Genomic DNA, 26,583 nt, shown 5'->3' with positions numbered 1-26,583 from the left:
CAAGATTTCCCTCTGTGCAACAGAAAGCATGGTGTGTCTTGATTATTTATACTGAAAAGGTTGAAATGTTGGAAGAGGTTTTTACATTTCCTCTTTTCAGGTAGATGAAAATCACAAAAGCCATTAGAGACACTGATTTTCAAGAGGACCCCAGTGTAGAGTGCCCAGCTTGGGCAGTGGCCATTATATGCCCTGAGGACCTTAATAGCTTGGGTGATTTTTTTTCTAATTAAAAAAAATTTTTTTTTAATTATTCTTTGGCCACGCCGCACAGCATATAAGATCTTAGTTCCCCAGCCAGGGACTGAACCCTCACCCCCTGCATTGGAAGCACAGAGTCTTAACCACTGGACCACCAGGGAAGTCCTGCTTAGGTGATTTTAATCATCTTTTTTCCAAGCTCTGTTGTCACTTTTCATCCTGTTTGGACTTCAGCATCTGTCTCCTTCAGAAGGGTTCATACTTGAATATGAGAATATGTCTAGATGAGAGTAAGAAAGAAGGGCTTGTCAAGCAGTGCATGGCAGGCCAGCCTAGTGTTCTGTTTATCCCAACTTCTTCCCAAAGTTTCCTCCTATTTCTAACCACTCAGTTAAATGCCTACATGTTACATGAATAGTACTAAATTTTTCAGAATTCCTAATCATCTCAAGAATGAAGACAAATATAACTCCTTCTTCACATCTGTACTTACTTCTTTTTTAATAGGAAATGAAACTATTTGAGTAGCTAAGACACTTGATTCAGATTTACCACAGTGACATCAAGGCACAAAGCCCTCAAAGCAGTATGATTCCAGTGTAGCCACTCAAAGATCCTAACTTACATGGGAAGATGTTGAAGAATATGCAAACTTGGATGTGGTCAAATGTGGGACGAGGTAATTGGAAATAAGGCTTAAAAAGCAGGTTAGGTTTAGATTCTGGCAGACAACCAATGTCCAAAAGAGGAATCGTGGAGCTACTTCAGGAAAAAAATTGAGAAAGTCTGGAAGGGAGTTTGGATTTCAATCTCTAAATCTCCCCATGGGATATCTATTTTGGTCTTATTTCCATAGCACCTATTGTTTGCACTTCACTTGCTCTGTGCAGCCATAATTTTGGCACCATGTTTTAGATAAGCCTTTTAAACACAGTTTTCTTATTTTACTGTAGGGTGTTCTTCATTATCCACTTGTTCTGGGGATCCCAGAGAGCTTCAGGAAGCAGAGCCATTATGAAGGATATTTACTGGTCTGCAAGACACTCAGTCACTCTTTGCTATTGTCTTAACCTGAATGTTCTCTGATTGGTGGTGGGAGGGATGCGTGCTCAGCTGTGAGGTCACAGGAATTCTTATAAAATCTGGAGCCCCAGTGCCAAGAGCCCAGCCCCTGAGATGCACCATGAACCTTCCCACCAAGTCCTGCATGTTGCCGAGGCACCAAGGAATATGGTCCATTCCTTCTTAGTCTTAAGGACTCACTCTCTCAACCAGATGCAGCCACTCCCACCTTTCCTGCTCTGACCATTTTCCCTACCTCTTTTTCCTTCTGATGGAGTCTGTCATAATATTCTAAAAGAGAGCTGGCTTTTGAAAACTAAAACCAGTAGTAAATATAGGTTGACTGCAAGAGAAGCAGTTTAGAAGTATCTTCAAAGTTTATTTTCTGCTCTTCAAAACAATGACCTTGAGGCAAGGGAACAAGAAGTTCTGGTTAATTTCTTGGTATAGAATAAGGGAAAAAAGATATTAAATGTTTAATTTCTCAATAAATAATTATCCTGCCAAATAGATCAATTACAATAGCATTGACTGGGTATTTACCCTGTACAGAGATCAGTCCTCACCCCTATGAATAACAAGCATTTGTTGAGCATCTACTATGGGCCAGACACAGTTCCAAAAGTCCCTGTCACTGCTGCACTCACAGTCAAGTGGGGGGGACAGTCTGTATTACAATAGAGATAATAGGGGGGAGATAAAGAGAGACAGGTGGATTACCTATCTTAGCTCCAAGTGATATGTCCATAAGTGCTAAGGAATCAAGGGATTGGCTAAGTGACTAGTGCAAGGTAGATCACATGTAAATGTCTCAGTTATGTTAATTACATTAATAGTATTTTTGCATTTTTATCCTAGTTCATCTAATGCTTTCTACAACCCATTGACTACTGCACTGGGAAGTAGGCAGCAAAAGTTATATTTACAATGCTATCAGCACAGAGGTGCCTGGGTCAGACACGCTTACCACTCAGTTGCAAATTCAAGCCTCTGATGTTAAATTTCGACTCCTGATTTATTAAGTTCTACTCCATTCATGAAAATGCTTAGAGCTAAGAAAAATAACTTCAGTCTATTTTCACAAGCCTCAGAGACATCTTGGTGTGACTGGTCTCTGATGTAATTGCCGGTTTGGGAAATTCACGCACGTTTAAGTAAATGTAAGAAACAAAGACCTGTGGTCAGTAATACACACTGGAAAATTTCTCAGCTCATAATCACACCAAAAGTTTAGTAAAATGCACCCCTTTTAATACTTGTCAAACATTGGTCCCTCCCTAAAAAAAAGGTTGTCCCTCAAAAAATCTTGAAACAGTAATTTAACTATATATTAGTGATGGGATGCATATTTGACTTCATACATTATAGACTTGCAATTATGTCCCAACGGGTTGGCCTTTAATGCTTTTGGTGAGATGAAGATCTAGAGAAGTGAAACAATATTTAAACATCACTAATTAGGCTACTATGTTAGACTCCATTAGGACGAATAGTGAATCCTCACCACTGAACAATCTTGTCTTTTTAACCCACTGTAGCCAGTTTTTAAGCACGTTCCCCTTCATGTCCCTGCCCTCTGCTAAAAATTCTAGGCATCAGAAGTTCTATAAGAAGTATTATATAAACTTAGGTGGACAAGACTTCTTGTTAATTGCATAATACTAAACCTACCATCTTCAAGAGTTTTGTGTTCAGTTTCACTTCTTGGTACAGCATTTATTGTAGGAATATCCTAAACTCAAGAAGTTAAGTTCCAGTAATTTGGAGTTTAGGACCAGGTCCTAATCTGATTCCAATCCCTAGCATGCAGCAAGCTGCAGGAGTAAAGTTCCCTAAACCAAAATGGTAGAAGTCTTTTGAAAAAAGCATGTGTTCCAATTAGGCCAACATGTGTAAATAGTCATAAAACTAGCATTTTATAGCAAAGACAATATGTAATATTTACAGCCTAAACAATTCATTGCAGTGTTCCAGGATACATTTTTAACACATGACAGCTTCCTCAATTACGAAGACTTCATGGAACATGAAACTTTACTTTCTAGAATTTTTTCAAGCTTTCTAAATAAACAGTGATTTGCCAGCTATAGGAAAAATATACTTAGCAACAAACCTGAACAGTAGTAAATATCCTCAGAATTTTTATCATCTGTAACCTGGTTCTGGGACAAAAACAGCATTAAACAGTATGTGCTAGACAGAAGAGTCTCCAAGCCTGGCCCAACCCCTACAACTCTGGGGGCACAAGGAAAAGCCTAGAGGCTCCAGGAGTTTTGGATAAGGTCACCCTCTTCCCGGAGTGGCAAAGGGGACCCAGGAGGCCCATGGTAAGACCCTACCTCTTTGTCTTTCAACATCCACCCCCTCCCCACTTACTGCCTGCTTCCAGGTGAGTCTCAGCCCTTTATCCCTGTTTCCATTGGTCACATGAAGCCCAGGACTCCCTGCTGGTCCCTCACCCTCTAATCATCACGTGGCTTATGAGCAGAGAAGCAGCAAATCCCCTACCCAGGCTCCGTGGTGCACTCTTACCCCCTTTATTGATTCTCTTCAGAGCATTTAACAACATCTGAAAAACTACATTTATATTTGTCTATTTCTCTCCATAAGGATGTATAGTTGGTGAAGGCGTGTCTGTTTTTCACACTGTTGTAAACTTAAAAGAGTTCACAGCAAATCACAGGGATTCGATAAATATTGTCATAGAAAAGAATGAATGGATGAATGGATGACATATAGAGGAACCATGTGAACTGGATTTAAATCGAGTTATGTTTAACACGCATTTAAATGAAATGTGTCAGGTACTTGTATGACCATGTTACTATAGTGCGATGTCGCTACCGCAAGTTAAGTATTAGAGATATGGAGACAAAGGGTAAGACCTCGGGCCTTCACTCTGCTATTTCCTGATCCTTCAAACCTGATATTTGCCTTAAAAATATGTGTGTGTATATATATATATATATGAAATATATATTTGTGTATATGTATATAGAGATATGTTTCATATATAGAGACAGAAAATAAAATATATGGACATACACTTATAAATAGATAGACACATACACACACACGACTTTAAAGTCAAACCCTAGAGAAAATGTTACCAATTTTGACTATTAATTCCACCTCCATAAGAGAAAGAAGAGGAAGTGTAGACATGGTACTCCCTCTCATCATCTACAATTTTTGATATGCAGGCATGTAAATTTACAATATTACAGGGAACATTTAGTGAGAAATGCATACTTTGCAAGGACTCAGATCAAATTCCCTTACCTGGCGAGTAAAAATAATTTGTTTGAATGAGAAATTTTCAACAAGGAAAATAACACACCAGAAGACATTGAAAGTCAGAAGAGAAAACAAGGTTATTAGTAGGCCTTTATGCAATTTATAATCGCCTATCTCTGGAGGGGTAAAAATGGTCCCATTTCTCATTGTTGGCAATTCTTCTCAATGACCAATATGTCTACCAACATTTTCTTCTGGAAAATACAGTCAAAGTTGTAACAGAAAATCACAGATGTAGTCAAATTCATACTAATGGTTGAAATGCACCATATGTCCTCTGATACCTGTGCACAATAGGGTGCAGGTTTAATGACTCTCTTATTGTGCCCCTGTTGTAATTAGGTATTAAAGGACATATGGTATGTTGCCGTTTTAACAGTGAATTTCCTTGTTTTTTATTGTTTTCTATCAGAAGCTTAACAGTCTTTCAGGGTAGTATTAGTAGTGAGAATTAAACCACATGTTGATTTCATTTTTCTAAGGTTGGAATCTCATCTTGATTGGCCTTATTAGCGTAGTGCCAAAGAAAACATCCAAATCGAATCTATTTTCAGTTAATATGGAGTACAACACATTTGAATTGGGAAGAAATAAGTGAAAACTCTTTGAAGAATAGAGACTTAGGATACTCCATGCAGAGTTTAGAAATCAAATAATAGCTTATTTGTCCAGAAAGACATCACAGTGTGATGGTTTGGAACTTTTTCAACTTTCTTGCAAAATATTCATAATCAAAGACATTTTTTTAAAACTAAGCAACTACCTTATAAGAGATTTCTGTATAATAGAATCCCAAACAAATATACAACAAAAATCCAACTGAAAACAAAAAGTCAACAGAATAAGAGCATTGGAAGCTATGAGTCATATTTAATTTAGCTTGTTCAAACACAAGCTGAGATCTTTCCAAGACCCAAGGAACGTGATTTCTGCAAATTCAGTAAGTTTGAAAAAACCCTGGATCAACTCAGAAGACTATTTTTATCTCCACACACACCAAAAAAAAAAATTGGGGAAACAAAGATATGACGGCAAACTATACTATTTCACGGCATTTCAGCACTCGCCTTAAACTTAACTAAATCTATCCTCAGATTTTTAGCATACATATCAACCAAGCACAGGGCAGTTTTAAATGCAAATGGTACTTAGCATCTAGAAGGCATGTTACAGATTCTTAGGAAGGAAATTTTCACTACATAGTACAGCGTTTCACTTGAGCTTTACTAGTCTGCATTTCAGGTCAAAGAAAGGGAAAGATCCTATCTCGCAAGTTTATATTCTTCAGTCGTAAGCATGGCTACACATCCCTGTCCCAGTCAGCACGAGGGCACATTACAAGATAGCCAGCCAGGCTTCCAAATGAGCCATGAAGATTAATAAAATACAATCTCCAGCGGATGTTGGCACCTCCCTGTCAAGCTAGCTAATGAGTACTGTGTTACTGTAAGAGTCAACTGTCACATTATCTCTGGACTAATAAATGGACTCTAAGACAAATAACAATACACAACTAAAATTCAGTCTGGAAAGAGCTTTTCATTTATTGCAGACTGGTGCAGCCCCCAAGAGGCTCTCTGGCTGTCGGCACCATAAGCGTTGTCACTTTTTATAGGAAGCATGCAATATGGACAAAGTCAGTTTAGGCAAAAGAAATCCAGAATTGTTTTTCCAAATCCAAGGTCTAAAATTCACAGCAAGCAATCATTAAGTTTAACCCATATATATCCAAACAATTTCTAATATTTAGAGAAAAGCACGTCTGCCTTGAGTTTCCCAAAAATATAGTGAACAGAACTTGTTTTAGGGAAATAGTTTACAGTTGGGAAATTTTTAATTTAAATAAGAATCTATTAAAATGTTTAAATTTAATTTAAATAAGAATTTATAACTTGTAGTGATAAATTAGCTTCATGTCAGAAAGGAGAGGCCACTCCAGTCTTTTTGTGTCTGTGTGTCTTTCCAGAACCTGTAACAGAGGACGGAGGCGGTCTCGAGAACTGTAAATGCAGACATCACATTATTAGTCCTATTTCTGCCAATTGTAGTTTGAGTATCCTTGAATTTACTCTGATTAGGAAAATATATTTACAATATAATAATAAGGAATAATTACTGAACAGTTATAAAAGATCAAATTTTGTGACAAGAAGTGTGATGAAGAGAGGAAAAGTTATGACATGGAAAGCATTTTATCCAGTTTTCTATTACTGAGATGAGGAATAAGAGCTAGAAGGAAGGAAGGGAAAGAAGAAGGAAAGAAAGGAAAAGAAAGGAGGGGAGGAAGGGAGGGAGGGAAGAAGAAGGAGAAAGAGAGGAAAGAAAGGGAAGGAAAATATAGGAACCACTGTGCTTTCAAATACTTAAATACGTTGTTATTATTTGTTTTAACACATCGTGTTTCATAACATCACTCCTGATCTATAATTCATAATAATAATACAGTAAACCTGATTCCTCCTCTCAGCATCAGGGAAAGTATGTTTCCAAACACCAATGGTAAAAAGGTTCATTTACTCACTGACTTCTGTGAAAATTTCAGAATGGGGGAAAAAGAATGAAAGAATGACCGTAATGGGTCAGATTCCTAGTCTATCCAGCCCAATATTCTACATTAATCAAGTAGCTTAGGACTTGTAACAGGAAATGCTTGTTCTAGTTGTCTTCAATTTCTGTCTATTACTTTCAGGTTGCAAACTGGACTGCAAGGACCTAAGAGGTTTCCCTTTATCCCTTACAATGTTCATATATACAAAACACGCTCTGTGCAGTACTGGCGCACAGTAGGTGCCTGAGAAATATCAGTCTCCCCCTCCCTCCGTGTTAGCTCTTTTTCCTCCCTCTTCCTCCCTGCCGCTACTCTGGATTCAACTTTCAAGCATTAATTGTTCGGAAGATGAAGTCAGTTGTTCTGCCCGTGTTCCTTCGACAGCTTTCCCTGCCCCTCCCCACTCCACCGAGATGGATATCAAACAAGACGCTTGCGAAGATCTTTCAGAATTAAAGGATTGATTTTTCATTCCAGGACTGCCATCATTCCACAGTGTTCTGGTTTGGTTTAATAAGCCAATGAGATGGTGAAAAGGTTAGCTACTATTACTGCCATTACTATATTATTGTTGTTGTTATTACTATTATTATTATTATTGCCCCTAAATCTACAAGTATTTTCTTCAACCTATGTCACCCCTGGAAGAGTGAGCTCCCTGGATTTTCTTCCTTCCATTTGAAATAGTGCTTCCCTTTATCTGCTCCTTGCACGTCCTACAGACCTAGTAGAAAAAGGGTTCTAAACCCAGACTGCTAGGTTAGCTGATTGCTTCTAAATCTACATCTTCAAGTTTTAAAACCCGCTTTCTCGTTCTCATTCATCCTCACCTTACCATTCTTCCACAGTTTGAAGAACTGTAATCGACATTATTAAATTATTATTTAGTTATCAAATAAATTATTATGAATAACTGCCATGCAGGTGGTATTCATGATCTCCAACGAGTCTCCTGTGAAATCAAATCATTTCCTCAATTCTTACAACGTACTTGTGAGGGAGGTATTAGGGTTATTCGAATGAGAAAACTAAAAATCACAACAGGTAAATGACCCATGTAAGGTCATACTGCCAGAACGCAAAGGGTTAACTGAAATGCAGGCCTTCTGACCTCCTTACCACCCGCTTCCAGCTCAAGTGCTGTCTGAATCCATCTCTCTGTCCATTCCACTTTTAGAGGAAAGCGGTTTTACCTTCGCCAGGCTCCGGAATAGTTGCCGTCTTCCTGATCTGCCTCAGATGGCACTCCTGTGCTCCCTACCCACATACAGCATCCATCATTTTCACCATCATATCAAGGCTTTCTCCATAATGGAGTTTTTGAGGAACATTTATATTGCAGATGTAGACACTTGATGGTCTTACCCAAGGAAAGAGGAAAAGAGAAAGCAAAGCTTAGGGTGGCAATAGATGGGGAGAAAAATGGCTTACAACAAATTTTACTACTGCATAGATGTGCCCTATTCTTATTTCTTATGCTACCTTTCGAGAAAGAGATCAGAGATACTCAGAGATCAGAGATACTCAGAGATCAGAGATAAGTCCCTCGAATATGACACATTGAGAACACTTCAGCTATCAATCTCCAGAGGAATATGGCAGAATCCTCCACACTGATTCCTTCCGGATAACGTGTGGAATGGCCACAGTGAAAACAAAGGTCAAGATCTACGTGCCAGGCGCTTCACATGCATTGTTCAATCCTCACAGTAACTTAAAGCTAAGGACTATTATGGTTCCAAGTCTACAGATGAGAAAACTGAGCCTTCGCAAGTTAAGTAATTCAGTTAAGGTCACACTATGATACTGTAGAGTCGGGATTCAAACTCAGGCCATCAGACCCCACCCCCTTCCCAGTAAGAACAATATTCTGCCATGAAAATGCCACCTGGGCATTTCCTCTTAGGGTGTTTCCTGAGGGAAGGATTATGATCAATATTTGACATTCTCCCTTTTCCAAACAGCTGTCCTCGAATCCCCAGACAACCACCTAATCTTATTCAACCCTCTGTTTAGGGGATTGTAGAAACATAGCGGAGCATCGGTCACATAATTTCAGCAGCCCACCGAGACAGTGGTTCCGCTCAAATGAATCACGCATGCACACGCACTGGAAGAACCATCTAGGAAAGATTTTCCCCTCTTCTACCCAGTTCTAAGCAATGCATTGTTTTGTGTTCCAGGCCTGAAAGGAAGATTTGAAGTAAATTATGCGTGCCGGTAACATTTGTGGGCTCTTTGTCAGCGAACAGGACTCCAAATGGCTGAGCCAAAAGCCTGAATTCACTGGGGAGGACACTGTTCGTTCTCACTAAGCAGGCTCTCATAGCCAGTGTCAGAAAAACACACTGTCTTTGTTGCATCTTCTTTGTGTAGGGATGGGCTGTTTCTCCAGCCGTGTCAGTTTCATGCCAGTTTTGTGGGCCTGGAACTTTTTATAAATTCACTTAAAAAAAATATAGAGCATGTCCAAGAATAACAAATGAGAAATTTATATCTTCAAAATATGTAGATTTGAGATTTGTTTGGGGGAAAAAAATGCACAAGCTCTACTGAGCATCTGTAACAATGATATATCTACACATTATATGGCCAGCTATCTTTAGTTTGTTTTTATATCCTGTGGAGTGTGACATCTGTGCAAAAATTATGAACTGGCTCATATACATGAGGTGCTTATTCAGAGTTTGAAAAATGGGCCTTTTCTTCTACAGTCCAATTATTTATGAAGAAATTAGAAAGAAACTTTAAAATCTTGGAATCTTTCTCTTAATTTATTTGCGTGTGACTCTACTTGGTCTGATCGAGCAGAAACCGTCTGTAACAAGGGTGAAGGTTTTTCTAAGTGGGTTAATTATATTTATTTTCATGGCCACCAGTCCCTCATTTGCTTTTTATAAATTACTCAGGGCAAGGGGCTAATCTCTGTGATCGCTCTCAATCTAGATGTAACAGCTCAACCTTTCATTTGAAGTGGATCTTTCCTATTACAACCCTTTTATGAACCACCTGTAAAAGGAAGGCAGGCTATCTCCACGTGGAGATATAGATATATGCATATAAAAATTTATAACTATTCCCTAATCACTCAGACGTGTAGGCTAAGCATCACTTATGATTACTACACAGATACTATTACACAAAGAAGTACATTTATATGGAAAACTAAAGAAAGCTTTTATTATAAGAATAAATGTTCACTGATCCTTAACTCTAACTATCCTATTAATGCAACAATAAGGAGGTTCATTCATCTTTGCCAGTCCATACTTAAGCCCCCCTAAGTGTGTCTTCAGGCAACGAAGAGAAATGAGATGATTTTCTCTCCCACTTTGCTACCCTGGCATGAAATTCTTCCCCCCCCACCCACCCCCTTCTGGATTTTTCCCTCTACTCCTAAATAAGTTTTCAGTCAGCATTCCACTGCTGGAATGGAAAGTGAATCCTTTATTTAAAAATCTTTGCAACCAGCTATTTGTTCCAGTTATTTGGACATGAACCAAGGTGCAGGCTATGGGGAAGGGGGAATTATAGAATGCATACCTCCACACTAACTGACTTTCATTTCTGGACAATTCACCTTTGAAAGCTGAGTCCAGGGAAGGGGGAGTGAGAGAGGGAAAGTAAGAAGCAATAGAGAGGATGGGAGGAAGAAAACACGTTTTCCTTGAGCAGCTGTTATGTGCCAGGCACCATACACTGTAGCTTTATGTACATGGTCATAAGGGGTGATTTCTTCCCTGTTTTTCAGGTTTGGGAGTTAACTCTGTAACATGAAAGTAATAGACAGTTGGATATTTATGAGCTTGGGGTCAATTTCCCCTTTGGCTTTGGTAATCCTCTGTATGTAAGACTAGACATGCAAGTCTCGGAGACAAGACTGCATCCTCCTAGGCCTGTAAGTTTCCATGTCTCTAGCATCCCAAAGAGCAGGGAAAGCTTTACAGACGAAACAGGTAACTACTCTGTTGGGTGACAGGAATGATTTAGCGGCATCCTCATCCACAAATTGTTACCCCAACCCACATCATTTTACTAGTGTAGTTTTCTTTTTATATTCTCCAAGATCTCCCATCTATAAATGGGGTCACGTGTTGATTCAGTGTGGGGTACTATCTTATTTGTCAGTTAATAGTCTAGGAAGGACTAGTGGGAGATGACGAATTCCTCTGGAATATGGGACCTGGGCCTGAAAGATGATCTAGGAACCTAGTCTAGGGAAAAGGGTGGCTAGAAGGAAAGGAACTGTGAAGAGAAGTAAGTGTGTGAGTGCATGGGAACGACCGGATGGATTGACACATAATCAGTATTGACCAGCTTCTACCTTCTGCTGGAGTGGTGTGTGGAGCGATGGTATAAAAACACTGCAAAGAAATAAGGCCATAGATGGACCTAGAGATTATCATACTAAGTGAAGTAAGTCAAACAGAGAAAGACAAAAATCATATGATATCATTTATATGTGGAATAAAAAATATGATATAAATGAACAGATGTACAAAATAGAAACAGAGTCACAGACACGAAAACAAATTTGTGGTTACCAAAGGGGAAAGAAAGGGTGGGAGAGGGATAAATGAGGAGTTTGAGATTAACAGATACAAACTATTGTGCATAAAATTGATAAACAACAAAGACCTACTGTATAGCACAGGGAACTATGTTCAATATCCTATAATAAACACTAATGGAAGAGAATATTCAAACGAATACATATGTATATTTATATAAAACTGAATCACTTTGCTGTACACCAGAAACTAACACAACATTGTAAATCAATTATACTTCAATTTTTTAATTTAAAAAAAGAAGTCCATGTCAGTTGACATTTTTATAAATTCTGCCAGTTGTTTTGACTTCTAAAACGTGCCATAATCATGCAAATTCAGTCTCTCCCACCAAAAAAGGAAAGCTGTTTTTTGCTCCCATATGCACTAAGCTTCTATTGAATATCTCATGAAAACTCAGTAAAATCAGCTGTGAATGGAATACGAATATGATTTTGATTGCCGGAGAATCCCTGAAAGCAAGATTGCCAATGAATTGGCAATAGTGGGCTGTGAAATAATATTGTACTATTGCTTTTTTTTTTTTTCAACTTCTGTAAATACCTTGTTATAAAAAAATGTTTTTCAGGTCACTAAAAGCAAGAAAAAACAAGCCACGGGGACAGGGCCCCTTTATTATTTGTCAAGGCTGACATCATCGTTGTTAATAAGGCATTTATTGGGGACCCACTGAGCACTGTGACATTCCACCCCCCACTCCCACTTCCCGCCACGCTCTCCGCTGGACGCCAGCCTCTCCGCACACAGTTAAACGTCTGCGATGAAGCCCTCCTGGTTTATTGTTAATTAACTTTAAGCCTAGATTCCCTCCACATACGACTTAAAATACAAATTGTGTGCACTTTGAACATAAAGTCTTTGAACATTCCTCACTAATTGTTTAAATGATGTGTGGATTTTGTCTCTAGCAGTTGGTTTCACTTTAACCTTTGGACAAATTGAAAACTTTTTTTTCCGTAAAACTCCACTCCTCTTTGTAGTCTTAATTTTGTACCACAGGGACTGTTTAATAAGCAGCTTGCAGGTAGAAAAGAAAGACCTGATGACCCAATATTCTCTGTTTTCCCCAATGATTAGACGTAGAAATTAGTCAAAAAAGGAAAACTGAATTATGATTGGTTACATCTATCCAGGAGCAATTCCCTGAAGTCGTTAAGGGAGCAATAATGAGAGAAAGTTGTTGCTAAAATTGATTTGAGGCGGAAGCCAGGTTCATTTCCCTAAAAAATCTTTTGTATATTTATTTAGTAATTGGTCATGAAATAATGCTTTAGACAGCCATTTTAGAAAGCATACCTCCTGTTTAATAAATCTGAGACTTTGATAATTATTAATGCACAAATGCCAGCAGAGAGATGCTTTATTCCCCATGTCATAGTACAGCTATTAATGATACTCAAAGGAGTGAAAATTACCATTTCGGAAGTGTCCAAAGCAGTAAACTGGTAAACAAGCCTGCAGTTAGGGCTGTGGATGATGTGAATCAACAAGGGTGAAAAGATTTGGTTACTCTGTGTATTAGTGTTAATAGGAATAGATTATAGAGGAATATTTGTGATGTGACCTTCTGTGCACTAATTGAAATAGTATTCAGAGTCAGCATTGGCGTAATCAAGTTAAACACGGAATCATAAATCATCATGAAAAGTGCTGTCACAACTTCGCCGTTAATGCCCTAGACTGCTGGGCAGCCTCGAGAAAATATCTGCTATGCCGATCTTTAGGTTAATAGGAACAGAAATGGCATTTAAAGACTATTTGGATCAAATCTGCTCTGAGGTTGAAAGTGTTCCTCTGTTAATTTACTGGTAATTTGAAGTGATGTAGTTAGGGTTAGAAGGAGCACAGCTGAGCCCCTTATAGCAAAACAAAGGGCTGTGGGAGTTTCTTCTAATATTTATTTAATTGCTTTAGGGTACAATGCTAATCAGTTTTAATATACATGTGTAGTTTCCTTTGTTTCTCGATTTAAAACAGTTGGCAAGGTGATCAAATGCGTATCGTTAACTATATAGCTTGAGGTGACACATTTGACAAAACAACTTGGGCATCTTTATATTCGTCAAGCAGAAGGGTCTTACTGTGTATACATACAGAGACTTCTGGCAAGTTAAACTATGATGTGTCTCAAGAAAGAATAAGAATTTACTAGCAATATTTTTCTTAGGAACGTTTTCTGTTGATTGAATGGAATCAGATGAACAGGCTTAAGAAAAATCACGGAGGAATTTGTTAAGAAATGATATATGTGGTTGCCGATAACTCCCGTGTCTCAATGCAGAGAAAGGTTGTGCTAATTTAATCAGTTACTCATCAGATCATGGAGACAATAAGATGTATGATGCTAAGAAGTAAAGGGCTTGTTTATTATAATTTGCTTCAAATGCTATAAATTAGTACAAATTTCAGCAATTGATAATAGAATCTGTTCAAAAGTACCATATTTTACTTCAAATCTGAAAACACCTCCTCTACCCAGGTTTAAATAATGTATTTAAAAACTTGCAGGCAAGTTAGGGGGATAAATGTAGGTCTGTTTGATAAATAGTTCTAGAGGAAATTTTTTCTAATTGTCATTCACACAATTAGAGGGACTAGAGGAAACGATGACTCACCTGTAAATAAAGTTGGATACTTTTAAGTCGTCACTGAATTTTGAATATACCTGCAGTGGACAGATATTGTAGAAAATCGGAGCTCACTTTGCAGGTTGGATGTTAGAGTCTTTCCCTTAGGAGAAGACTTGTGATTTTTGCAACCCTCCAGGTTACTCGAGTACCATTTTTAGGATCTTGAACCAACAAGTAGGTAGCTCTGCTCTGCACATGCTCAATTTATAAATAAGGTAACTGAGCTGGCGGTGAAGCAGCTTGTCTAAATTCCCATAGCCAACCAGGGTTTGCAGCATTGATTAACCAATCAACGTGGATGTCCCTAAAACAGTACTCTGCAAATTCTCACTGTAGATTCTTCGAAGAAAAGTTTATTATCTTTTCATTGATATTTTGCTCCTTTCATATGCAATACTTTTCCAACTTTTCTACCTTTGACAATGTTTAATAAGAACCTTCAATTGATAGTCTTAGGAGCTAATCAAATTTCATAGAATTAGCAAGGATCTGAAGTGATTTCTACAATAAAATGATTGAAATGCTGGCTAAAAAAAATATGTTCACCGCTTTTAAGAACTGGAGGTTGTATTTTTGGAAAATTACTTAAAAGAATGTTGAAAAGAAGTTTCAATCTGCATTGAAATGGGGTGTTGGTACCATGGGCTGATGATCTCTTTGTATTAATTCCTCTAGTAATAAAATGAATTGGTTGTCAAAATGCAGGGAATTATCTGCCTTTGAATAGGAAGTTAGAGCTACACCAAGTAAGCAGAGTGAGGAAAGGCAGAAGGAAGCTCTGCCCCATGTGGGAAATTTTATCTCCGGCTCTTTCTTCCTTTATCACTAGAGATACAAACATGAATTAGATACAGTTGCTGATGCTGATAAACTCCCAATCTAATAAATACATATGCCTAGTATTACAGAGCTAGATGTGACCTTAAAGAGCTTAAAGATGTGGATTAGCGACAGGAGCTGGACTTGAAGCCACTTCTCCAGACTCCAAGTCTTGTGGCCCTGGCTTCTCCACCTTATGCCGTGGCCACAGTGGAGCAGAGCACAGCCCATCCTGTAGATCTGGAAGTGAGTGGGAACAGGAAAAGAAAGACGCTAGAGGGATTCCCCGTATATCTGGGGAGTTTACAAATGTACGTAAGAGCATCGGCGCTGGCTGGAGTCAGCCAGTAACACATCACCCTTTCCCGTTGGATTGGTCCTCTAACCAGAAACTCTGAACGGGGGTGACGACAGAAAATCTTCCTCTCGATGGCAACTAATGATTTGATGTTTCTCATCATTGGGGGAGCAGGTGACACAGTATAATACCAATTGGTATGTAAGGCAGTCAAACATGTTTTTAAGGCACTTTTTTTAAAGATTTATTATTTTATTTATTTTTGGCTGCGTTGGGTCTTCGTTGCTGTGCACGGGCTTTCTCTAGTGTGACAAGCAGGGGTACTCTTCATTGTGGTGCACGGGCTTCTCATTGCGATGGCTTCTCTTGCTGCAGAGCACGGGCTTCAGTAGTTGCAGCACATGGGCGCAGTAGTTGTGGCACACGGGCTTAGTTGCTCCACGGCATGTGGGATCTTCCCGGCCCAGGGATTGAACCCGTGGACCCTGCACTGGCAGGTGGATTCTTAACCACTGACCCACCAGGGACATCCCAAGGCATTTTTTTTTCTTATTTATTGCTCTCTGTTGTCTTCTGGAAACAGCATGCTGTTCCTAATGTTGGATTTTCTTTCTCATTAATGACCTAGAATAATGCCTGGCACATAGTAAATGCTATGTAAATATTTGTTCAATGTTTCAAATTATCCAGGGTCAATATTTTACATGTCTACCCAGTGGTCATAATTTGAAGTTTTTAAGATGTGTGTTTGTAGATTTTTAAATGGTGAGGTTTTGAAAGGTATAATAGAAGTGTGAATGCAATTGACATCTGAGTGGAGATGTTGTACTTTGGCGTAACAATTCCACATCTGACACTAATTTTAAAATCTTTTCTCCCAAATGCCCGCTCGCTACCTTGGCTTTATAGGCCGACCTGCCATCCGTGAGCAGAGCTGCGTGTCTCCTCCACTTGAAGAGCCCCAGGAGCATAATATAGTCAGTGGGAGTGCAGGACAGAAAAAAATATACACTGCTTTGCACACAGCCTGAAAATCCAGGCATAAAAGAGGGAAAATAAATCAGTGTGCCTCATTTGGCCCCTGCATGCATAATTCATCAGTAGAAATAACTATCCAAAATGTTTTACCAGTGAGTATAGGACAAGTTACCTTATTTCTCATGATTTCTACATCACGGACAATTCCAATGTAGATCATTAATTGGAGTATATCAGTTATATATTTAAGTATATAAATATCCTTGAGTTGTTGCTTTTAAGGGGATATTGTTTTAAAACAGAGGCCATCCAGTTTTAAGGCTGACCTATTGAACTGAAAATCGTGCAAACCAGTTAGATCCTTTTACAAATAACTGAAAAATCGTCAAAATATCAGTGCCCAAGATTGTGAATGGAATTAGCGTGTGTTGAACTCCTGTAATATTTTGATCACTACAGTACGCATTTCCAAATACATTATCTCATTTAATTTTCCCAACTGCCCATGAGATTAGGGCGATTGTCTCCATTTACAGGTGAAGACACTTACGTTCCAGAGAGACTGAGCACCTCACCCATGATCACACAGACATTAAGCAGCAGAGTCAAGCTTTCACCCCAGGTTTCTTTGATCTACAGCCAAGTGCCTTTTACTACCCCACGCTGCTTCTCTAGCTGGATCAACAGGAGTATACAAAATAAGCTATATTCTTGATAATAGATGTGTGTGTATGTATGCAAGGGGGCAGCAAAACGGAAAGGCCCAACTTTGGGGTCTATTAGCTACTTATTCTTCCTTTGCCCAAGTATAGTCCCACCAGCCCCTTGTGGACATTTGCTACTTTGTAGTTTTCGAGATTTGAATATGTCCCCCTGAAGATAAAAAATGATGTTTTTATAAAATTTCCCTTAATTCCACTTCATCCTGTGGGCTTTGAAGAAACCAACAGCCAAACCACAGTGATTTAATACACTATGTGAACATCAGCTTAAAGGTACTACTGGTGTGAATACCATGTGAATTGCATTAAAATCCCCCAAATATATAAACAATTACATAGTTAATCTAGACAAGTCTTATCACATATTTTTTTAATCCTCCAAAATTTAGAAATGCAATTATTCAACTCATGAAATAAGTATATTTATATCAACATTGACAATGTTACGATATTTTTTACTGGTCTATTTTCCCAAGATAGTTTTCTCTATATTCACTTTATGAGCCTGCAATGTCTGTACACAAAAGACCGTAACTGAATTTTCTTAACGTTGAATTTTGACCTAACGATTATATTTATCTTTTGATGAATATAATGTTGTCCTACGTGAAGTCCTTAAAGATTTTCAAATGAAATTGTTCCATTCAAATACTCCAAGCATGCTTATTTTAGTTGAGAGGCAAAAAAGAAAAAACAAAATGCTTGAAATATGAATTCATAAAATTCTATCCCATACATTATCTGGCTTGGCAATGAATGGATAAACCTAAGTTAACATTATAACTCTTTTAACAGTAAAAATATGTAGATTCCAAACCTCTTCAGTGACCCTGTCTCACACAGTATAATTCCCTAAAACTTCTAAGTCACTCAATGATAAGAGGCTGATCTAAACGCTTCCACTGCATTAATCAAATACCAGGTCTAATTAAAAGAGCCATGCACAAAGCTTTTTCAAAATGTTGCTCAGGTATTGCAATAATTTCTGATCACCCAAGCCTGGAAGACAAATAATTAGAGCTGCCAGAGCATTCTGATGAGTGATGTCAGCATCTCCAAGTGACCTTCCCTCCACTAATTAATTTTCATCTTAAGAAAAGAGACCCTGTTGTTGCACATTATTAATTGAGTTCACTAAAAGATGCGCCTGATTAATTTTTGTTGATAATACTTGTCATTCTAGGCAGCGGCTGTAATCATTCTATTGGGTTTTATTTTTTTAAGTTGATCTAAGTCCTTTGCAATGTGACTGATATATCTGATACAAAATATCATGCATAAGGGCATATCCTATAATGTGTCTGGGCTATTTTTCATTGCAGTTGTTGGCCAAGGTAAAATGAAATGTCAAAGTGGAGTCTTCTGAGCTGCTGGAAACTGCAAAGGTGTCGTTTCAATTTGTCCTCATAGCTTAGCAAGGCCACTCATTCTCAAGTCCCCAAAAGAGATCACTGCACCCGTCTGGTAGCCTCCTCTTGGGTTTTACAGTGAAATGTCCCTTCAGCAGAGAAAACCATGCTTTGTCTTACAAGGCTTCTTCATCACATTTCTGTTATTACCGAAAGATTTCATGCAACTTCCTTTGTCCTCAAAGTGAGATGAACAGCCTGCTAAGTAATTCCAGCCTCTGACCCTGTGTAAGAGGCCCAGAACTTGGATTGCTGCCCTGTTCATTCATAAAATATCAGGATTAGAAAAAATAGAGAGCTATATTAAAGTATTTATTTCATTAACCTAAAATTAAACAGGAAATTCAGTCACACACCTAATGAATGTAAGCTGTACTCTAATATGGGAACATTCACATGTCAGTGAATTTCAGGACCTTTATTAAAACCATAGTTCGTTTTCAGCAGAACCTTCTAAATGTAGAATTAATTTCTTAGGAAAATACTGTTCCAGTTTTAAAGTGAAAATATTTTATTTGTATTGGGGAATTAAACTCACAGGGCTTCTTAAATTTTAAAGGGGTTCTGTTAAGTGGATTTTGATAAATTAGCCTAAATGATCAAAAAATAAATATAATTTTGTGGATATATGTGCTTAACAAGTAAGAGAAGAATGCTTATTGAAATGTCTTTTGTGCTTTGCTAAATCTGAAATCTTTGTGAAGTATCTTGAATCTTTGTTGAAACAGGCAAGGTTAGGTTTTATCATCCACGCTATATGTTATTTGCTTAAAAGTTTAAAGGATTTATTAAACGTAGTATAGAAGGAAAACTAAAAAAAAAAAAAACCTCTGTCTCTTTTATATTTCTTTTGAGGTATCCTTCTCCTCAGTTGTAAGCTTGTTTCTTTGTTCTTTTTCCCACTGGGTGAATGCAAGATGGCCCTAAACCATCCTGGATCTAAAATCAGATCAAGTTGCCTGATCTTTTAAGCCAAATTCATACCTTTCCATGAAGGATCTTCAGTAGGGAGAAATGTAGCAGTGATTCTCTGATAGTAGAGTTCAGGCTCTTGATTATCAATCAATACCATTATTAAATATGACCAGAAATTAAGCACTTTTTGTATATCTTCTCTGAAATTTGGAAGACGTAAATCTGGGAGATTCCATCCCTTGTCATTCCCGAGGAAACAGGAATTGAAAAACACCCTAAGATTTGGGGGTAAAGGTAATTCTCATAAGAGTAGAAACATGGATTCATAATGCAAAAAAATTAAGCAGCATGTATAAACACCAAACGTAATATTTCATGAGATATTTCATTGTGACAGTACTTTAGATCTGAAAAGAACTTTATTTTTTTCATTGAAGTACAGTTGATTTACAATGTTGTGTTAGTTTCAGGTGTACAGCAAAGTGATTCAGTTATACACATATATATACATACATATGTATATATTTTATTTTTCAGATTCTTTTCCCTTATAAGCTATTACAAAATACTGAGTATAGCTGCCTGTGCTATACAGTAGGTCCTTGAGAAAAACTTTAGGTACCACCTGTCCAATGCCAATATATCACATATGTAGAAACTGATTCTCAGAATATTTTGATTAATTGAATAACAAAGGACTTACTTTGTTATGCAAAGGAAATGAATAGAAAGAACAATGATAAACACTGGACTGTCTTTAGTTAAAACATCTCTATTGAGACTCATGAGCAGTGCCTATGTCTCACGAAAGAGTACACAGTTGTTTCAGACCACTGCTGGGTACGCATGTGTATCACCACCTATGTATTTATCAGTGATGATGTCTTTTTTACATTGTGGTCTTAGGGGGCCATGCCTGTCTATTCTACCTCATCTATTCAGGTTATTGCCTTTTTCGTGTAGGAGGTTAATAAATAGAACAAAGGGGAGAGAGATGCAGGGGGAGAAAAAGAACAGAGGAAGGGGAGACAAGGGAGGGAGAGAGGCGTAAGATCATTTGGTCCCATCTCAATTTTTTTCTCATTATGCTTTCAAATTTTAACATGCACACATAAGAAAGATGACATCCATCTGACAATTTGTGGGCAAGTGTAACTTCTTTCCTTCATGAAATTAACCTCAAATATTAAGAAAAAAGAGGGGAAAATGAAATTAGGAAGGTTTTATATTATAATATTTCCTGTAAATTCACTCTGTGTAACTTCTACAAAGCAGAGTCTTACTGACAGCTACATCTCAGTGACTGATGCAAGAAATGGTAGTAAACAAATACCGTACGCTAATGCATATACATGGAATCTAGAAAAAATGGTACTGATGACCCTAGCGGCAGGGCAGGAATAGAAACGCAGACACAGAGAACGGACTTGAGGACACGGTCGCGGGGGCGGGGCAGGGAAGGGGAAGCTGGGACATAGTGAGAGAGTCGCACTGACATATACACACTGCCAAATGTAAAATAGATGGCTAGTGCGAAGCCGCTGCAGAGCACAGGGAGATCAGCTCGATGTTCTGTGAAGACCGAAATGCATGGGATAGGGAGGGTGGGAGGGAGGCTCAAGAGGGAGAGGATATGGAGATATATGTATACATATAGCTGATTCACTTTGTTGTACAGCAAAAACTAACGCAATACTATAAAGCAATTATACTTCAATAAAGATGAAAAAATTAAAAAAAGTGATAGTGTATTTCCACATATATAGTAAATGACACACGTTATAGTATATTATTTTAATCAGTGAGGAAAAAAATTAAGTCTTTTTCTATTTAAGTTGAAGAAAGTATAATGATCTTGAGGGATCAAACTTGTGGACTTTAGGGAAGGAAAGACAAAAAAGGTTCCCGAGAACAATGAGGAGGAGGATGAAGCCAAATGTCAGGTATTGCGCAGAATCCAAGTCAATATGGCTGAAAGAACACCGAGACTTAGAAGGGGCCCTTCTTTTGAGTGATGTAATTTAAATCAATATGGAGAGATCATCTCTGGCTAATACATCTGACATTAATTTTCTAATCAGATTTTACCTATAGTCTGTCAGCGTTCCTTTCAGAAGTCACCAATATTTTACTTGGATTAATATATCACAATCTTTTTACTTTCTCTTGTGGCTTTATTTCTGTTTCAATAATATTGCATTTTAGTAATTATAGTTAACCAAACTAGAAACTGAAAAAAGACTTTCTCCGAACTTGGATTCTGACTTTTAGCTATGTCACCACTCTCGATGGCAAGTGGAGTCTTGGGTTTTACACAAAGACCACTTTGTATAAGGCAGGTGTTATTGAATAATATTTGGCCCTAGGATATACATCTATCTCAGCTAATTAACTTCAGTTTTCACCACAATTTATATTGACTGAGCTGTCCTCAATCCAATAGGTATTTGCCCTATGAGTGAATGAATTTAATCTATAGCCAGAATATGTGTGGACATGACATCTCCAGGCACCCAAAGGCATTCACATCTCTATTCAGTGTGAAAGATATAATAGCAGTGGGTCTCAGAGGATTATGTATAAGATCTGGGGTTAGATTAATTCTGAATCAGTATGGCAAAAAAACCGCTCTGTGAGATTTGGAGTCAAACAGTCTTTAGTGGGAATATTTTTTCATAGAGAGGTTATTTAAATTCTCTGAGACTCAATTATATATCTATAAAATATAAAAATATTTTACATTCCCCTCACAGGACTGAAAGAAAATAAACACAATAATAAATGTGAAAGCATTCAACTCAGTGCCTGACAAATTACAGGAGTTCAATAAAAATTATTTTACACTCAATCTACATTGATTAGTCCACTTTATTTATAGAGAGACTCTGTTATTTTAGTATCCCAACTGTCCTAACTTGTTCCTCACACTGCTCTTCCCTCTCAAGTAGAGGAAACTTGGAGAAACAATGAATTCTCTGGAATCACAGTGGAACCCAACCAAGTCGGCCTACAGGTCAACCTGGAAAGTGTGGCCTCTAAGACAGGTCAGTGTTGCAGGATGGTGGTGGAATCCCAGAGATGTAGGGCAAAGTTCAAACCTTTGCTCAAGGTCGAATTGTTAGGGAGTTTGAAATCTTACATCATGAACGATCTCATGTTCAGCAAGTATAGGAAGGATTGCTTAGAAATTCTGAGATGCAAATAGGGTAGGGAAAGGACAGCTGTTGGTAATGAAATTTAAAGTAACAATTGGCCTGTTTTTCAACTTGATTTGGAAGGAGTTTTAAAGCTTAAAAAACTGGCGGGCATCATGATCTGTGGTAGTTTAACTTCTTAAATGGAGTTCCACAGATCTTACTAATTTTTGACAATCTCACATCATTTAATTTTTTAAGAGTGTGTGTTTGACCAGAGGCTTTTGAAATACCTTTATATTTGACCTAGAAGGCACCTTCAGCCTAACCTCTTTTAAAGATAACTTTGACAGAAAGTTAGCTTTGGCTAGTAGCCATACCACCATAACTTTTGACCTTGAGTGAGCTCCAATTTCTAGTAGTATTGGAATCAATGACTTTTACGTGAACGTAAGAGGTCAGGAAATAAAGTACCAAAAGTATCAGGATTGATTTTTATTATTTCTTTCTGATTAATTACCTGTACACTACTTCTTCCCCTGCAATTTAATATCTTCTGAAAATTTCCTTCATTTGTAAGTCATTAACAGTAATTTTAATGTAGGTCATGTCCTATTATAACAAGACTTGTCTGAAGCAAAGTGATAGCATGGGAAGAGCTTTGGGCTTGGAGTAAGAATTGGATTGTTACTTGGATTCCCATCCTGGTTCTGCCACTAACTAGTCTGATAAACTATCTTTACCTTACATGAGACGATGATAATCATCTCTCCAACCTCACAGGGACTTCACACGGTTTAAATAAGTTCTTGCCTGGTGCAGGAATACGGAAAGCTGTAAAATATTGCACACGCAAATCATTACACTAATTAAGTTGTGTATTTGATTTTCGGTCTTGAAAGTTTGAGGATCAAATCTTGTTTCAATAGATGACTGTTGGAAATAAGTTCCTTTTAAATACATATTGAAACAAAAATATTTGTATTCATGGAATTTAGGCTATAAAATTCAAAGCTGCAATTCCTAAAATAATTGTATTCTATAAAGTTAAACCCGTATAGTAGTAAAAGTCTCCCAGAGGTCATGCTGTTTCTATCTTTGTCCATTTAGAGTCTTTTTTCAGCAGTTGCCGGAATGATGGATTCAAATAATGTCAGATCATTTCACTCCTCTATTTAGACTTATCCAATGACTCCCCGTCACTCAGAGTAAAAGCTAAAGTGCTAACAACGGCCAGCAAGGCAACAGGATTGGGTCCCTTGTTAACTCTCTGGCCGCATCCACTACTGAGTTCCCCAGATTCACATTTCGTCTTTAGGACCTCTTGTGTTGTCTGTTCCCCGACCTGGAACACTTTTCTCCTTCATGCGGCTAATTCATTCGTGCCACCAAGTCCTTGTTCAAAGATGCTCTTCCCAGTTGGAAATACCCCAACCATTCTGCTTAAAATTGCACTCTTCCCCCACATAGCCAATACACCTTTCTTTTTTTCTGTAGCACAGGTCACCTTCTAACACACTACATAATTTGCATATTTATCTTGTTTATTTTTTGCCTCTAGCCACCACAATATAAACTCCACCAGGGAAAAGATTTCATCTGTTTTGTTCACTGATATAGCCCACGTACTTCAAACAGTGTCAGAGCGATACGGTAAGTGCTCAAAAAATTACTCATTGGAAAAATGAATGATATAATGATGATACCATATAAACCTTTGTCAGTAGGTGTGCTGCCTTCTCTGGCCCATTCTTGTGACCCACCACAAGCATTTACAGAATATGTGCATCCAAAAAAAAGGTGAGAAATGTGGCTATAACAAGAGAATGAAGCTTTTCAGCTCTTCTAGACACAGTATTCATGACCTTGGAGTCTCTTTATACATTTTTTAACCAATGGTGTTAACAGAATTTTCTTTGTCCTAAGTCTATAGAACATGACAACATTAATCTCTTAGTAAATTTGCATAAAATTTGCAAATATAATTTCATGATCTGTATAACCAAAATCAAAGTATAATATAGCAATTTCATTGACTTAATCTCACAGGATTCTGTCAAAAAAGTAATCAGATTTTCTTATCATTATTTATTCTTTTTTAAATGCTTATGGCTCATCATTCTGCTATTATCTAGAGGGGTTGATTGGTAATTTTCCCTCTTAATATTTATTCCAATAATTTAGTTGCGATTGAACTGATTATATCTAGTACCTCGAATTCCTGATCCATAAGACATTGCTCTTCATTTATATTTAGAACTCTCAAGTTTCATACTGGTTATCTAAAACCCAATCTGTATTGCGTCAATAAATTTACTGCTTGGGCATCCTACATTAATGGGCAAGTTAGTGCCTATAATTAAGGCTGTGTCATACCTCCCTTAATTAACAATATGATTTCAGTGGTGGCAACTGTGGTGTTTGGTTTCCTGTTCCTAGTATCAGTCTTCCCTTACAATGCACAGCTGTATACCAAAATTTGGGTTCTGTCCCCAAATTTCCAATCTGAAGCCAAGGCATTCAGTTCAAACAGATCATTGTATATATTGTTGAGAATCAGGCAGAAGAACCAGGGATGGTCTTATCCGTAAGTCTTAAAATGACTTCTGTACATAGTCTGCCTACCAGCAATGTTGCACCACTTAATTCCATACAATAGTATGACATGCATTTGTGCAGTCATTGTACTGTGAAAGTTATCATTTTGAACTCAGTAACTTATTTTTAAATATATTGACCTTTTTTTTTCTTTTTGGGCTGGCTGAGCAACTACAGCACCAAAGGGTTACTAAACACATTTTCTAAAGACTTTCATTTTTCTTACTTCTACTATAGAGCTCAAAATTTCCTCTTTTTCTCTTCTGTCTTCACTAGCTATGACTCACTCACACATAATGCACTCTTGCTGGATTTTAGGAGAACTGAAATATTTATCAAAATTGAAATGAAAGGTAAACCTAAGTCTACCTCACCAAATGGGAACAATATCTCATATATGAAGAAAAATGAAGTATTAAACCTCCTTAGTCTGTTTGTGTAAACAGGACTTTAAAGACATTAAAAAGAAAAACACAATAACACAGATTTCATGGTGCTTCTTATTTTCTATGCATAACCTGGTTTGTCTTCTAAAGCTTCAAACGTGATCATTACACAACATCATTCTATAAATTTGCTTCCTAAAATTTCCCCATTCCCCTCATTAATCTTTAAAAGTTTCATTATTAGCTTCCTTACCAGAATATATTTCTCTAGAAACATTATATGGATATTATCCAGGTGTGCTAACTCCAGGGTTTTGGCTACTGTCCAGCTTGAACAATTAGTTAAAATTCTCTTTTAGTTTTAACCAGATGTTAGAGTCCTCATTTCCTGACCTAAAAGGCTCTTTCAAATTATGAAGAACTTTTAAATATATGTCCCATTCTCTTTCTGAGCTAGCTGCACCTTAGTGCTAATATGGTCTGATTTTCAGTATGTACGTCTAATTAGTGAGGTTATACAACATGTGGAGTAAATCTAGCTTAAAAATACTTTAAATATGAGAAGGCAAGCATTAATTAGCAAAGATTTACCCATTATATATCTTTTGACTTTAAATCTCTTTTTCAGTTGATTTTAATTACCGAAAAAAATTAGTGCATTAGTTTTAGACTTTTCTAAATTTCATGTAGTTTCATCTATTCAGTGAAACTATATTCTTTCTGAAGATATGCCTTTTACCTATTTTGCATCTTATCCAGCACCCAGTAATGTTGCTAACATTACATAGTCCCCATGTATATATTTACTAACTTGTAACATGAGTAGTTATATATCTTATATGTAAAGAGTTTTGAAAAGTCACCAGCAGAGTCAAATTATTTTTTAGCCCTAATACACACTAGTCATTCATGATCACAACCATTTAATATTATTTCTCTTAGCCTTTTATTTCCCTTTTATTTCCTCTATTTAGTTAACTCCTTATAGACCTCCAGGAGCCAAATTAAGGTCACC

The sequence above is a fragment of the Hippopotamus amphibius genome, chromosome 14 (genome assembly GCF_030028045.1).
Source record: "Hippopotamus amphibius kiboko isolate mHipAmp2 chromosome 14, mHipAmp2.hap2, whole genome shotgun sequence".
Taxonomy (NCBI): Eukaryota; Metazoa; Chordata; class Mammalia; order Artiodactyla; family Hippopotamidae; genus Hippopotamus; species Hippopotamus amphibius.
This window is presented reverse-complemented; position numbering follows the sequence as displayed.